We start from the raw sequence: 16,205 nt of genomic DNA, 5'->3' as shown, positions 1-16,205 counted from the left end.
GATGCTCTAGAAAAGGCACAACTAAACATGAGAGGGGTGTGTGCAGTATTCTTGCTGCTTTTATTTGCATGTGTAGGTTTTGAGAGATTATCCAAGTCTGCTTTGGTGAATGCACACGGTAGGTTTTGCATCCTGTAAGTTTACTTATCATTCATACTTATCCCTATCACTCTGTGGGGTTAATTCTAAAATTAATGCAAATACAAATGCAAAGACAAGTGCAAATACAAGTATAAACTCAAGAACCCTGTTTGAATATTCTCATGGTTGTGCACAGCAGAGGACATGAGGATCTTGAAACCGGACATCAGTGATAAGCAAAATTCTGAGTTTGTGGATGGAATAATTTTACAAATTTGCCTGTGTTTAAGTATATGTAGTGTAGAGATGGATACATCTCTACCTCGTCCAAGTAGGTGCACTTACATATTTTACACTTTTTAAAAGAACCGCATTCAGGTACACCATTATGTTTGATCAAGGCCTCATGTCTACAAACACACATGACTAAGATGAGTTCTAGATGGCCATCCTGCTACTCTGATGGTTCAGTAATGACCAAAATCATAAAATTTGCTTCACTAAGACCAGTTATCCATCAGGAGGAGGAGAAGAATCTGAATGCATTCTTTTTTCTGTTGCGCTTACTGATTGCAATTCCAGTGTTTGCATCACTGTTGGATGTTGCCTTTACAATGTTTAGTAATTGAGGTGTAATATCCTAACAGTGACTGAAGTGACTTCTGTTCCACAGACAAGCAAACTTCCTGATGCGTCAGCAGGTTTGCCCCACATCCTTAGGATGCCCTCTTCATTGTATACAGTACAGCTTCTCCTATTTTGTTGATCGTGGAAAAATAAGAAGCTGAATGTTGGCAACTGGTATAGAAATACAGAAAAAAACCCTCCCCCCAGTTTGCTTTAAAATTCTTCAGATTCTGCTGTCCAAAGGATCCAATCTCTTCACAGTGGTCCCCAAGTGCCATTGTATTTGTGTGGGCAGGATAAACATGATCTTGTGCAGTGTTTACAGTAATGAAAAGGTTTCATGCTTGCATTTTTTTTCAGTGCCTCAGTACAGTCATGGTGTGTTTTTTTAGTAGCACTTCCATTTCTATGATGGAGATGTATACTGTATATTCTTTTTGAAACAGCAGCATCATATTGATGTAAAAAGGAAGAAAGCTTCTAAATACAGATTTCTACCCCTGCAAATAAGAGTTTCAGTAATCATGTAGTGCGTTGGGATTACTTTAATGCACAGGTTCTTTGAAGGATGGATAGCGTAAGGTGTTTGATTTGGCTACTTGTGTTTCCCATGTTTGTATCCTACCTCACATATGTAGACATAAAGGAATGCAGTATTTTGCAAATCAAAGCAGTGTTACTGAACACTGTCTCTGCTTACTTGGGAGTAATTTTGTTATTAAAAAAGAAATTGCAAGTTGCAAATCCATTAGTGGTTCTGAACAGATTCATTGAGCTGATGGCTTCAGATAATGTTCTGTAATACTGCATCAGTATTGTTGTTTTTCATATTTTTCTGCAGATAGAAGACAATTGCACAAGTTATACAGTGTAAGATAGTAGCAGTATCAATAGTGGTAACTCTAGTTGCTGTTACAGTATAGAAGATTGTGTTAGAATGAAACAATCTTAAAATTTTTTTACTATGTTGGGAAGACAAGCTGATAATGTAAAAGAGCTTTCTTCTTGATCACAGCACCTTGAGATAATCTGTTGGAACAGCTGGCTTTTGTGGTAGATATACTTTAGACTTGCAGGTTCCTGTGTTCCTTGTAGTATATTTTTATTCAGCAAAATTAAATTATTGTAAACTAAAGATATTTTGAAGAAGATTTTTTAATCCTTATTTAATAAAATAAAAAGGTATTCATTTTAAGCAAAGAGGTTTTTGGGGGTTAGCTTTTGTTGGGTATTTTTTTGTAGCCATTCCTATAGATGAAGTAACATGTTACATGTGTGATGTGCATCACCATTTTTCTGGATTCTTTTGACCTGCAAGACACTGAAAGGCAGTAGAAACTGCCTTTGTGTTTTCCCCAAAATTCATTTACTCTTATCCTTCAATGACCATTTCAAAAGAGGAATAAATGATGGCTTAATTATCTTCTGCTTTAATCTCTATGGTTTAGGTGATGAAAAAACAACAGTGGGGTCAACCGTGTGGTTGGGTGAAAAGTGGGGTGTTAGATATGAGTTATTGATTACAAAGGTGCTGGAGAGATCAGTAAAGAGTAGAGAATCAGCAGATAAATGAGGTAGGAATGCAGTTTCTTGATATAAGATCACCTGTGATAGGAGTGTTCTACTAAAGATAAAAGCCAAGATGGGAAAAATTAAGTTGGTGATGATGGTATTATTATTATTTATTTAGGAGAGGAGAATTGAAGATAAATTGCTTTCTCTGATTTGGAGGAAAATGCATAGGAACATGCATAGAATTGAAACTAATGCCAGGAGTGTTTGTGGGAAGAGGGCAATGGCTACTGCTGAGGGCAAATGTCATTAGTAAGGAATTTGGAATAGTTTGGCAAAAGAGGATTCTAACCTCCATCAATAGGAAGCAGGCCATCATTCATTTCTGTGCTAAACTAAAATTAGGGCAAAAGAGGTCAAGGCATAAGCCATTGGGAAAAAAGAGCTTTCAAAGCTCCCTGATAGCAGCTGCACAGATAGCAGGTCCACATTGCAGATAGCAGCATTTAAGCATTGGAATGATGTTTCCTACAGTGCCTCTCATTAAATCTTTCAATGTGACCTCTTCTTAGCAGCATTTTCTGAAACCCTGATTATCTGCCCTTCCTTACTAATATCAGAATTCTTTCTTAGAAGCCTGGAATGATCTCCCTTTCCTTCACATATGGATGTTCTCTTCTACAGGACAGTGTGAGTCCTATGCCCAGTCACTGCTTGGTTGTTAAGTTTGTTTTTAGGTAGTCCTGTGAGGAGCAGGGAGTTGGACCTGATGATCCTTATGGTTTCTTTCCACCTTGAGATAATCTGTGTTTGTAAATAGAGCTGTTGTGCTGTTTGTTGTACAGGCATTGAGTTGTAAAGCAAAAGCAGACCTTGGACTGCAGGGTGTATTGAAAAAGGTGTGGACAGGTTTGGTAATTCACAAGAGAAGTAGTAGTTGAACTGCTGCTGCACTTTAATACCTCATTTTTCCAACATCTATTGAACCAAGCTCCTTCCCAGGTTATAGGTAATAGTACTTTTCCAAAATTAGGAAGAGATCTTCCAAAAGCTGGCCTGTGTTATCCATTGAAATGGCAAGGACTCCCCTGAAACATAAGTAGCCAACTATGTGTTCCCAAATACACTTTGTTTTGTAAGTCAAGAGGAGGAGTAATATGGAGAGATTTAGGCAGAAGTTTCCATTCACTCTTTCTTGCTCCTGGTATTAGGGAAGAAACAAGTCTTTGGTTGGAATGTGAAAGAAAATGAAGACTCTTTGCAGTAGAGAAGATCAAGTTTTGCCAAACTACTTTTTTTTAGTCATGGAAGAGAACAGGAAAAGCTGCACAGGAAATATGTATCACTTCAGCAATATTTAATTATTATATACTTGGGTGCTATCCTGACAAATGTATGATAGAGTGTTATTGGATATTACACTAATTCCCCATGGGATAGTATTTAATCTCTGTAAGGAACTAAAAATTAATTTTGTTTTCATCTGAAGTGGTTCTGTTACTTCTATTGTTTATCTTTCTATAACTGTTATTTAATATCTGGTCAGCATCCATTGCCTGTTTGCATTTAAACAAAATATGGAAGTGAGAGATGGCCATGACACAGAATTGCTGTCATTTAGTGCTATCATATTTACTTCAGATAAAATATTTGATGTAACATGATAACATTTTTAATCCATACTTAATTCATTAATATGTTCAAAACTTGTGACTAAATCATCTTAGCTTCTGTGCTACTATTTGATATTGAATTTGGAACAATGTTTTATTTTGTGTTGTTTTCTGTTTATGCAAGAAAAAGAAGTCCTTAGTACTGTAGCCATCCCTGCTTAGGACGCACCATCCTATTTAAATTCAAGATGAGGACAACTAAATAGTTGTTTAAGTAGCTGAATTGTCCCATTTTTGTTAAAAAGGTAAAAAATAGCCCAAGTATTCCTCAGTTAAAATTTCTGGGGTGAATGACTGAGACAACTGGAGGGCTTCTCACAGTGGATCTCCTGTTTGAATTTCTGGATTCTATGTTCCTGTTAATGAAGTGGGATGTTCCTGATTGTCATTACCTCTGCTAGACATAGGGAGATACTAAACCACACATCTTTTTCTGTAGTCTTTCAGCCACACATCTGTTGTGTTAATTTCAAAAAGAGTGGGAGTTTCATCTCTGCCAGGAAATTACTTCAAATCTTTAAATCTTTTTCTTGTGTGCCTTTTGCTTTTATGTGTAATTTGTCTGTCATAGTCTTGATTTCAAAAGGTATTTTGATGTTTTGTTGTTTTGGGGTTTTTTAACCACATAAATTCAGACCGTTGGACACCTTAAGCTGTTTAGCTCCTTTGCAGGCATTCTGTCCATGTGTTCTGCTATTTCTAGCCTGTGACTGTACAACAGGATAGTAGTCTGTGTCCAGGCCTTCTGGGAAATACTTGTAGGAGGTGAGTGGTTAGAGTGGCTTTTGCCAGGACTTGGGTGACTTTTGGAACACTGAAGATCTGCTGTATTCTGGTTATCCCCTGTATGCCTGTGTGCAGCCTCATCCATACCCTGGCAGATCTGGATTTCAACACACAGATTCATCATGAGAGCTCATGGGGGTCATCTGGCCAACTGATGTGACTCAGCATGCTGGGTTTTTTTGAGAACCTTTTGTGCTTGGCAGTAGCCAACTACTGCTAAACTACCAGCTGCACTAAAAGCACTAAAAATCTCACTTGAAGAGAGCATTAACTAGTGTATGCACAGTGGGTGACCATTGGGAGACATGAGCATTCTACTTGGGTTTTCTGTCATTTGGTATCTGCTGCCAATATATTCCTGCAGTTGAGAGGTGCTGAACTGCTGAGTATGAGAGGAGTGAGAATCCAGAATATGGTAGCTTTGTGTATGGCAAGGAGAACTCTTCTGTCTCATGTGCCAGAAAGAAATACAACCATGTAGGAACTGTTGTTATTAAAGTAACAGGTGTGTGTATTTGCTTCCTTTCTGCCATTTCTGCTGTTAGTCTTCTGAAACGTCTGATATTTTAATTTTCTGCACAGCAGAAACTGAAATGCAACAGTTTTGTCATGTGTACATTTGTAAGAGAGGTCAGAGTGGGTGTATGTGCTGAAAAACCCAGGTGTTCCATGGCCTTGGCTTCTGTGCACAGTTGTGGCAATGTTTATTTGTAAGAACTCCAGTGCCTGTTGAGTTGTGCCTCTTTTTTTTCCTCTTACAGATTTACATTTTTAATATGCTGAAAAAGGTTTGTAAACAAGGTTTCAAGACTTAAGCATAATATATTGTCTTTTTTATTTGAACCATGATTCTTAGTTTTCTTCATATGGTGCAGATTGCTGTGGAAATAGTGACTATGAAGGGGATAACTACCAAACTAGGGAGAAGTCCTCATGGGAGAGTAGAGTTCACTGTTGCTCTACACAGGCAGCATTTGAGTTCAATAAAACATTGGCAGTAGCCATGGGAAACTTCTCAGAAGGAAAGTGTCATGTGCTAAAAAAAAATAATCAGCACATACCCTGTTATCTATTTGGAATTTTTATATCTTTTATACCTTTTCTTTTGATGTTTCTGCCATGTTCCTGTCCACTTTTATACTGTTCCTTTGTGTTAGTCATGCCTAATGACACAAATACAAATAAGGAAAACCAAGTTTATCTTAAGAAAAAGACTGACTAAACCTCCTAAAGTTCTGCCTGCTTTGTCATCAGCAGGTGCTCTTTTTCTGTAGGTTCCTGGTCCCACAAAGCTTTGATGAACAGTGGTGATTGAAAACAGCCCCTGAGAACAAAGGCTCACCCTCCCCCTCTCCCCCCCCCATCACTGGACCATGTACCTGCTATGGCTGAGAGCCAGAGTTCTGCAAGAGGAAAACACATAAATGAAAAATGATGGAATGGAGTAAGGGAGTAAATACACTTTTCAAACCCTATGAGAATATCACAGGGAAAAAAAAAGGAGATTCACATGGCCTTTAAAGTAATGCAGTGAATTAAATATTGGTTGTGTTTGGGTGACTTAATGAGAAAGTACCTCTATAAATAAAAAATCAAAAGTATTTAAGTCCTCTGCAATGAGGAGTAAGTTCATTGAACACTGCATGGACAGTCATGTGGTGGTGACCAAGTCACACAACACTTTCTCTACTGAAGGGAATCAGTTTAAATAGGTATGGATTTAGATTCTGGAAATGGGGTATCAATTCTCTCAACTTAGTGAGCTTGTGGCTGAGGGAGCCCTTTGCCCAGTCAGGATGCAGGGTTAGATGATTTCCTGCTCAGGTGGGGCAGGAGTTCAAGGGAGGAACATGCAGTTAGATATACAGAACAGGCATTGGTCAAAATTATTTTGCCAGTTAAAGATATAAATATGCAAGAGTGAATGGAGCTGCAAGATGAAGAAGTGATTCCTGGCATGGGAAGAAGCTGCAAGCTAAACAGCACCCTGGGCTGATCCAGGTGGTAATCCATAAAGTGTCTCTATCCAGGCCATACTTGAATTAGATGAAGCAGGGAATGAATATTCTAGCTGATCATACAAAACGTGTTTGGGTTTTGTTCTCTTTCACCTGTAGATAGCCCAGTTCTTGGCTTAGGAGGTATCAGGCACCCAGAGGGTTTGTACCATTGGTTGGATGAGTAAACTCAAAGAGCAGTGGGTCAAGGGCTACTCTGCCTCAAGGCCAGTAATGACTGTCTGGGATCTGTCCTGGGCTGTGCTGTGTTTAATGCCCTTATCAGTGACCTGGAGGAGATGGCAGAGTGCTCGCTTATGAAGTTCACAAATGACAGAACATGGAAAGGGGCAGTCAGCATGCTGGCATACAGAGACACACACCTAGAATCCCTGGGGAAATGGGACCACCTCATGAAATTGAATAAACACCTATGCTAATCCATCCCCTGCACAGGACCCTTGACCATGATGCAAAGCTGGGGACTGACTAGTTTGGGGTAGCAGATCTGTTGAAAATCAGCTGGGGGAGTTTCTTTGAATACATCACAGTAGGATATATTAATAGGAGCAAAGTGAGGGGGTGATTAGTAGGTGGTGATTATCCCCTCTACCCAGCAGTTGTTAGACCACATCTGGATACTGTGCTCAGGTTTGACACCCTGAGAATCTGATAAATTCCTGTGAATTCAGTGGAGAGTTGCCACGATGGTCAGACCCGGAGCACGGGCTCTGTGTGGGGAGGCTGGTGGAGCTGGGCTTTCAGCACAGCTTTGGAAGGAGAGCACAGAAGGGCAGCGTGACTCTGGCAGGGAGGGCACTGAGATGATGGTCCCAGGCTTTTACAGCAATACATGGTGGGAAGAAAGGAGACAGAGTCAGACACTGAACCTGAGTGTAAGGCTGGATGCAAAGGAGAAGCTTATAAAGACAAACTAACCAAAACGGGATCAGTAAGGCATGGGATCAGGTTGCCCAAGGAGAATATAATCTCTCGTGTAGATTTTCAAGAACCAGCTGTGTAAAGCCCTGAGCACCTTGGCCTCACCTCGTGCCTGACCCTACTTTGAACTAGATTTTGGCCTACAGACCTTCTGAGGTCCCTTTCAGCCTGAATTATTGTATGACTCCATTCCTGTAACAGCATAGCTTTTGAAGAGTGAATCATGAAATAGGACAAGTTTCCCTGGCTTGACAAATTTAGGCCATTATATTGTAGCAATCCATTTTTATTCCACCTGCCATTTAGCATCACCAGTGAGTGTTAGCATAGTTTAGAAGATAACAAATACAAAACAAGTAGATTGTTTTTTATTAATTTTTTAGATATGGGTTCAGAATAGTTTCTCATACATTTGTGACATATATATGCATATATATATATATATATATATATATATATATATATATATATATATATATATATATATAGTCATGCCTACACATATGCAGGTAGCTTGAAATTAGATTTTCACTTCTAGGTGATTTCTAGTTATAACTACCAGGAACATATGCATTGTTATGCAAATATGGTATACATTGTTATTATTATTACAATTCATGTAGTATACTCAAGGCCCTCTATGGCCATGGGCTTAATTCATGGTTCTCCTAATCCACTGACTACTAAATTCAAATCTTAAGATACTGTGTTGGACTTTTGATTTGGATAAGTAAGGAGCTACTTCAGTATTGTCAGGCTTGTTTGGAGAATTTTAAATTATTTTGGTATTCTAAGATGAATATTCCTTGCCAGCAGTGAAGACAGACTTGGGTTGCTGGAGACAGATTTGAGGAACTGCACATCTGTTAGGGCAGCCAACAGGTGCAGCAGTTTCTGGACCGTGCTTTGAAATCTTGTGGGTGTTCTGAAAGTTTCTCCTAGGATTGGCAGAGGACTCTCAGAGACATTTGAGGAGCATCAGTGTGCTGCTGCTGCTGCACATAAGGATGCTGCAACCTCAAAAGGGTCTGGCCTGTTGCTGAAGAAAGGGTGCTCTGAGCTACTGTTCAGCTGATTCCTGGCTGAAGTGGACATGAGCCTTTTCAGTATGGGGCATCCCTCCAGAAGCACTGCCTGGCTGAGAGCATGGCTTCCCATAGCAGCAGTGAGTGCAGGACAGAAGCAGGGACCTCACCGTGAGCAGCAGACACATGCTCTGCCATGGTGAGGATGTTCCACAGAGCACAGACCCCAGCAGCGTTGGGTCAGTGGCCCTTGTGACATCAGCAGCCTCAGTCTGAGTGCAGCTCCACAGGGCTGGGGCTGAGGAATGCTCCATCAGGGCTGAGGACATGGGCTTTTGTGCATGGGAGGGTACATGCTGCCGATTAGCAGAGCTGTGGGAGGATGAAAGTGGCTGTGCATCATCAGTGATGACAAGAAACATCCACCAGATCTTCTCCAGGAACCCTGCAGGTACAAAAGCCTGAGAGCCCCAAAAGCTCCACTTGAGGTACAGGCAGAGTGTTGAGTGGGGAAGAAAGACTCCCACTATGGCAAAGGCCGGTGTCTTCCTGCGTCTGGAAGCACAGCTCTGCTCCCTCTGCAGATCTGCTCCCAGGGAAGGGATTCACTCCAGCAGCAAACCAGAAGCTGCAGACTCCCTCTAGTGTATCTCCATACCTCAGCTGGTACGGAGAAAGCAGATAATGGCAGCAGTGGGACACTATCTCCTGACCCAACCTGGTATCTAGGGAGGCCTGCTGTGGTCTTGGATTGTGCTTTTGCTTGTGGGCACCAACAGTATACCTTGGAGACTAGGAGTGACAGAGGAGCAAACAGTGACCCGCCATCGACTTGTCAGTTGTTGATGGTAAGGTTGTCAAACAATCGGTAAAAATGGGCCTGAAAGGGGCCAATTTTGAGAAAAGTAGACCTTCTGCCTCTACTGGGAAACTGGAACACCTGCATGCCTCTCTGAAGTGCTGATACACTGTCACATACAGCATGAGGAGCAGACAGCAGAAACTGCTGTTGAAGATCTGCGTGCAGTTGCAGGGCTGTGATCCAGTTCAGATCACAGAGGTTTGGTGGGGTAGCTCATGTGACTGGAGTGCCACCATGGATGGATCAAAGCTCTTCAGGGAGGTTGGAACAGGAGGTTGAGGAGGGGGAGCTGCTCTGTACATGAGTGCAGTGGGGGTGCATTGAGCACTCTGTGGGGTGGAGGAGGAGCCAGTTGAGGGCTTATGGGTCAGGATTAGCAGGCAGGCCAGCGGGTGACGTGTGTCTGATACACACTGCCTTCTCAAGAAGTGCACAACTTCAGGCAACAGAAGCCTGGTCCCTGGGGGTACTTTAGCCTCGTGAGATTCCTTGCTGCCTCCAGCTGTGGGTTTGTATTGCACTCTGCCTTCTAGGTAACTGCAATGGAAATACCAGCCATGGGAGCAAAGCCCTGAAGAATTACATAAAGAGCTGAGTGTTATTTCTGCATTTGAAGGAAGGCAGTCTAGGTGATTTATCTCACTGCACAAGGAGCAAAGACTATGGATATCTATAGCTTGACCATACCTCATCTACTGTACATGCCTGGCTGCTTTTAGCAGAGAGAGCAGGTTGGATCTTTCTATCCTAGAAAGACAAAATTTTAGCCCTTACATCTTGAACAGAAACACTGCATTGCCTTCTCTCCAGTGGGCTTTTTTTATCCCCGTAAACTGGACAAGTTAAAGAGCCTGATTTGTAGAAATGTTCTGCTGGCAAGAACTGGAGAGAAAAGGGTGATGGAACAGCTTCTACCTCATTGGCAAAAAGGTTTTATTTAACACATGGTTTGTTTTGTCACCCAGTTCTCTCCTATAGCACTAGAGACTCCCAAGAGTTATTCATGGGTAAACAGGGTGTTTTATTAAGCAGACACAGTACTGTAACCAGGACTGTTTCTATTAACATGGTATTCCACAGGGATAAGTCTGTGTGTCCCTTCATCATAGAACTTATCTACTGAAGAAAAAACAGGCCAAAACAAACCCAACAGGCCTTTTCCTGTGTTCTGTATGTAATAGTTATTGGCAAGGATTTTAACTTTCCTTCCTGCAAGGATGGCTTAGGGTTTCTTTCAGGATGTGGGAGATGCCCGTGTGTGTGATGTGAATAGTCAAAACCAGGTCAAGCAGAGGAGTTCATGACTGGACTGGAGTTTGTCGGGGAGAAAGGCTGAGATCAAGGAACAGAAAAGTGGCTGTACTGGGAACTGTACAAGAGAGACAGACTGCCTCCAGGAGTGGCCAGAAATGGGTATCTAGGGGAGAATAAGAACACGATAAAAATATACAGTAACTCCCCCAGACATCACTGTTGCTGTGGGCTATTTTCAGTCCACAGGATTTCCTGAGCTAGTTATGGTTTAGCTGTTTAATACCTTTCATGGATCTTCCAAGTCCAGCTTCTCTTTCAGCCCACAAAAGCTATACAGGGTGCTCCCTGGCAAGCAGCTACTGTGTGAACTGCTTCTGATGATGTGTTTCTGAATCCAGTTCCTGCTGCTTTCATTTGACCATGCCTAGTTCTGGGGGCAGAGGGGGCTAAATGAGCCCTTGACCACTCTTAATGATGCTCAGATATTCATGACACTGTTTTTCAGTTGCCTCTAGTTTAGGATTTTTTTTGAAGACTATAAGGAAGCCATTCCATGTCTTTCATTTAAAAAATGATTGCAAGGATAATCAAACTTTCCCAGTTCTGTTGTTTCTTTTTGACACAAGGAGACTGGCACTGTCCCCAGTTTTGGCATAGAGATGGTTCTTGATTTCTTCTTACAATTCCTACCACTGGGTTTTCTTCTTTGAGCACTGAACTGCTGTTTTAATGAAAGCATCTCCCAAAATGTCAAAGCTTTGCTCAGGAAGGGTTACAGACAGTGGAAAGTGTATCTAGAAAATTCCCAACTATGGGGAAAATTTAATTCTTCCAGCAGGGACTTTGCCTTACCCAAATAAAGCTTAAATGGCAGAAAACACGAGGAGAAGAGACAGTGCTTCCTTAAACCTTTGTTTCCTTTAAATGCTGTTTGCTCTTTGTCTCGGACAGCTGAGCCCTCTTGCTTAGGATCATGAACACTGCACTGTGGGGTGTAACAGTGTAACAGAAGCTGTAGGTGAGCCAATTCTTCATTATCCAAACCCAGGATAGAATTTCTTTATCTGAAACTGCTTAGTTTCCCCTTAATATGTATTCTTGTTAACTTTATTCAATCTATTAAATACTCCTGAATTTCTCAGTAGCTCTATTACCTTGCTTTTACACAAATTTTTACACAAAGTTTACTTAGGCCTTGAGAAGTATCTGCCATGACAACTGCATTTGCCACTTGACTATTAGCCTGGATTTTTTGTAGGTAACTGCTTCTTTCAGGTTTTTTTTTTTTTTTCTGCTATTAAAAAATTATCAGTTTTGCAATCTAACCCCTTTGCATGCACCAAAATCAATAAGATTTGTTTACAGTAGGATGAGAAAACTGTTCAAGATCAATTTGTAATTCACTGGAACAGTGGTCTGGTTTTCATACCTAAGGAAAGGGTGTACATTTCTCAGTTGTATGACCAGTATAGTATTTGATGAACTTAGTAGCTGGTAATTAGTCAGCAGCACATATAGAATGACTATACTCTCTTAGTCTGCTACTAAACAGTCAAAAAAACTCCAACTATGTAGGTAATATCTGAAGAGGAAAGACCTCACTGGTAGTGCCACTCTGTTAGCAGGAGCTCCCAGTGGTTACAAATTGCTTGTTACAACCAAGCAGATTTTTTCCCGGCTGACTTTTTCAAAATTTACGGTCAGCCCTGCAACATTTGATTCTTTAACTTGTTTCACTTAGCCCGTGGTGCTGTCATCTGTTTGCACTTCTTTGTCTCTCTGTTCCATGTCATGTTGGCATTTAATGTGAATGAGCTTCATAGCCTTGATTTTATTTTTTCTTGAATAAATATACATTTTTAAAGGTTCTTCAGAAACAGGCCTGATTGTGTGAATGACTTAGGAGGCAGCTGAAAGTGAACAACAATGAAAAAGGTGCCAAACCTCCCACACACAGATTTCATGTTGCTGTGAACAATGCCTGAATGTGTCCATGATTCTGTTGGGTAAGATGATGTCATCCTGGCTTTTTTCTTGCTTACATTGGTACAGACGTGCACATCAGACATTGAGAGACTCGAAAACTTCATGCTGTGATCAGTGACAGAAAGACAGAGTCACAATGGCTCAAAATGTTTTGGTAGTTTCTCTAAGGTTGAATAATATCGACATGCTGGGATACCCTGTGGCTTATGGTGAGAGGGATCCTGGGAGGCAACTCACAGTGGTCTGATCTGGGGAGCTGCAGGCCAACCTGGGGTATCCTGCTCACAGCTGCTGTCCTGGGATGGCAGCAGAAGATCGCTCCCAAGCAAGGGAGAGGTGTAAGAGGATGTGTCTACACCTTGCCCCTTCATCACCTGAACAAGAGCCCCTTTGGGTTGGGCTCTGGACAGACACAGGCAGGGTTGATGGGGTGATCACTCTGCCTGAGCAGCTTTCCCCAGCTCCTCTGGGGGATAAGGGGTTCTGGGCCAGGCAGAATGTCCTCCTACAGCCTGGGTGTGACCTGCAGACCCCAGATGGCCTCTGCCAAGTTGACCCATCCATGCTATAACTGCACTGAAAATTATCTGCTTCTGCAAGATTTATATATTTTAATTAGCATGGTCTGATATGTGATGTGTGGGTATAGACGAGAACATTCTGAAAGTAGTTTCTGCTACTGTTTTGAACCTCTGTGTCCATAAATCTAAGACTGTCAACATGATGCTGTTTCCAAAGTGTTGTTTGATACTCATGTTGATGCTGTACATATATTGAATAATTTTTTTTTTAAATCTAGGAAATTAATGTTATTGTTGTGAGCACCAAATAGGCTGTTTGAAAAGGCTGACTGAATTATCTGTGTGGCCAGTGGGTGTTAACAGGAACTGCTTTCTTTGTTATTTTAATCCAGTGACATTGCTGATAAGGGGCTTTGAGTTAGGAGAAGAAAGCAGGTTCAGTGCCTCTGCTTTATAGGCAGGCATTCTCTCTGAACTGTGCACTATGGATCATAATAAACAGTTAAAAAGCACAATATGCAGACAAGACAAAAATATCCAATCATCTGATGATAATTTGGATTGCAGTGCAGTCATTTAAAACTTGTATACTTTCAGGAAAGAATAGATGTAGATGCTACAGAATATATATATATATAAAGAACTACAGGGTCAGTTAGGGTATGCGCATAATGGCTTTAAATAGATAAACAGTTTGGCAATTAATTTGAATGCTGCTCGGTAGAATAAGTACCCAGGGAAGTGTGGAAGAAAGCTGAAGGGAGCAAAAATTCCTGGATACTCCTGTAAGAAGCTGACAAAAGAAGAAGGATTACTTAAAATAATTTAAATATTGATTTGTGCTCTGGGTAATTTCCATTTGACTTAGTGGAAGTTCCTTTTTATCCAGATTTTAGTCAAATCCATCCATGCACATTGTTATGCTGAAGAAAGATTATTTTCTCAAATACAATGTTTACAGTTTGCAAGATGATCAAACAGATGGTTTAAATTTGTTCTTATACTCTGTGTTTTTTCACAGTCTCTTTGTAAGTTAAATAAACTTAAAAATGATCTGTCTAGAGCAATGTCATTTCCCAGATGAGATAGCTGCTTGAGGACATGCCTGTCTTCTCTCTCTGAAAAGATAATCCTCATCTTCAGTAAATAGCAATGACTGTGGATCCCTGCTATTCCAGGACTTTTGCTTCTCTCTCTGCTCTCCAAAATGAGCCCATGACCTCACTGCCTCATATCGTAGCTTCTAAAAGAGGTCCTTCATTATCCATTGTCCGTGGACATTGTCCATGTCCTTTTCTGTTCCTTGTTCTGTTCCTGTTAGTCACCCTGACTGATCCAGTTTAGATCCTGTCTTGCATGACAAGAGGGAGCTGGGAAAAAGCAGGACGGCATGAAAGAGGTGATATTCCCAGTGTGCCAAAGTGATATTCCCAGCGTGCAGCTATTCAGAAGTACAGACATTTCCTTTTAGCATCCCTCCAATTGTTCAAAGTCTCTTTTTCCTTGCTGGCAAAGCAGCCACAAATGATAGCCATGTGGGTCGCCTTCCAGCGGGCTGAACGTGTCACTGTTTGTCCTGTGTGCTATAGGCTGACTCTGCTTTCTGAACTAGCTCCACTTTGTTCAGACCGGCTGGTTTCAGTAGCAGCGCTGCTCTGCCTCTTGTGCAGAGAATGCAGTTAACAAAGATCTTAGTATGTGCTCAGGGAAGCCTTGATAACGGAGGAGCTCTAGAAACTGTATTTGTGCATGACAAAACAGCAGCGGAAGTTATTTGTTCCTTTCCCCCTCCCCCCGCCCCCTTCCGATTTTGGGACAAGGTTTCAGCCTCCTTTTGCTGTGCACATTGCCGGCACCGTTTTAATGATGTGTCTGTTCCTTTATGAAGAACAAGAATCTGCCCCTGGATCTACCTCAGCAAAGAGTTCGGCAAGGTCTATATTTAATTTAAACACAGCAGAATTAGATTGCAATCGGACACCTTTGAACTCTTCTTCATAGTTGTTGTCTCTAGACCATTGTTAGGATAGCCAAATAGTCTTTCTAACCAATGTAAAGATCAGCCAAGAATATAAAACTAGTGGCTCTTTATCTTCTTTGCCTGGCATGGAAATGCAGTGTCAGAAAAGTGTGTGAACATGAAACTTCACCTTTCTTTCTGCTCCACATATTTTATTTCTTTTTTTTTCCCCAAGAAAACAGACTGCTATTGGTATAGAGATATTTTTTCCTTCTTCCTCTCCACATTTTAATTTCTGCCTGAATGAGAATCTTTGTTCTTTTCTCATACATATACTACTGACAAGTAGAATTAAATAGCATTGAGACAGAAATTTCTAAGCAGCAGCAGAATAGTCAAAATGCTGGACTTTGTACTTGTCCCTCTTCCTTCTTTAGAAAAGGCCTCAGCAATCAGATCCTCCTGAGCCAAGGTTGTTTGAGTGGCCAGTTTTAATGGGACCAGGGTAACAGCAGGTAACCATGTCTAATGTGGACATCATTTATCTCATGCTAAATTATAATTTTCTAGTAGCTCTGTGTAAAGCCCATGGCTGTGGGCATAGCCAACACCATGGTGGTTTGGGAAAATTAATAGGCAAATTTTTTTCATTTTTAGTAAAGTATTTGCAGTGAGAAAATCAGGGTACATTCTTTGTAATCACCTTTATTTAAAATGGTGTATTTTTTACAAACTTGTGTGCAAGTATGATCTATGAATTCAAGCTCTGCAAGCAGGTTCGGACATAATACTGTCTGCTCATGGAGACAGTAGGGCCTGGCAGTTCTATGAGGAAAAGGAAATACTGGGTTGTAACCATCTTCTATAGGTTATATTCAAGTATACTTTTCTGTCGCCCTGAATTAACAATATAGTTAATCTTTCAGGTGACATAGATGATGTAAAACTTAAGGTACTCATTTTGGTGATACCTCTGTTA

At 41.0% G+C, this 16,205-nt stretch overlaps 1 long non-coding RNA gene across 1 annotated transcript; it reads left to right on the top strand.

The window, feature by feature from the left end:
• The first annotated feature begins 11,232 nt into the window (after window positions 1-11,232).
• Window positions 11,233-15,742, top strand: LOC306809402. The gene is made up of 3 exons (XR_013776221.1): window positions 11,233-11,777; window positions 11,952-12,017; window positions 15,664-15,742. It is a non-coding gene; the product is annotated as an uncharacterized lncRNA (long non-coding RNA).
• The last annotated feature ends 463 nt before the right edge of the window (window positions 15,743-16,205 follow it).

Source organism: Erithacus rubecula (genome assembly GCF_903797595.1).
Source record: "Erithacus rubecula genome assembly, chromosome: 1".
Taxonomy (NCBI): Eukaryota; Metazoa; Chordata; class Aves; order Passeriformes; family Muscicapidae; genus Erithacus; species Erithacus rubecula.
Note: the sequence above shows the minus strand (reverse complement) of the source record. Positions and strands in the feature narration are given on the sequence as shown.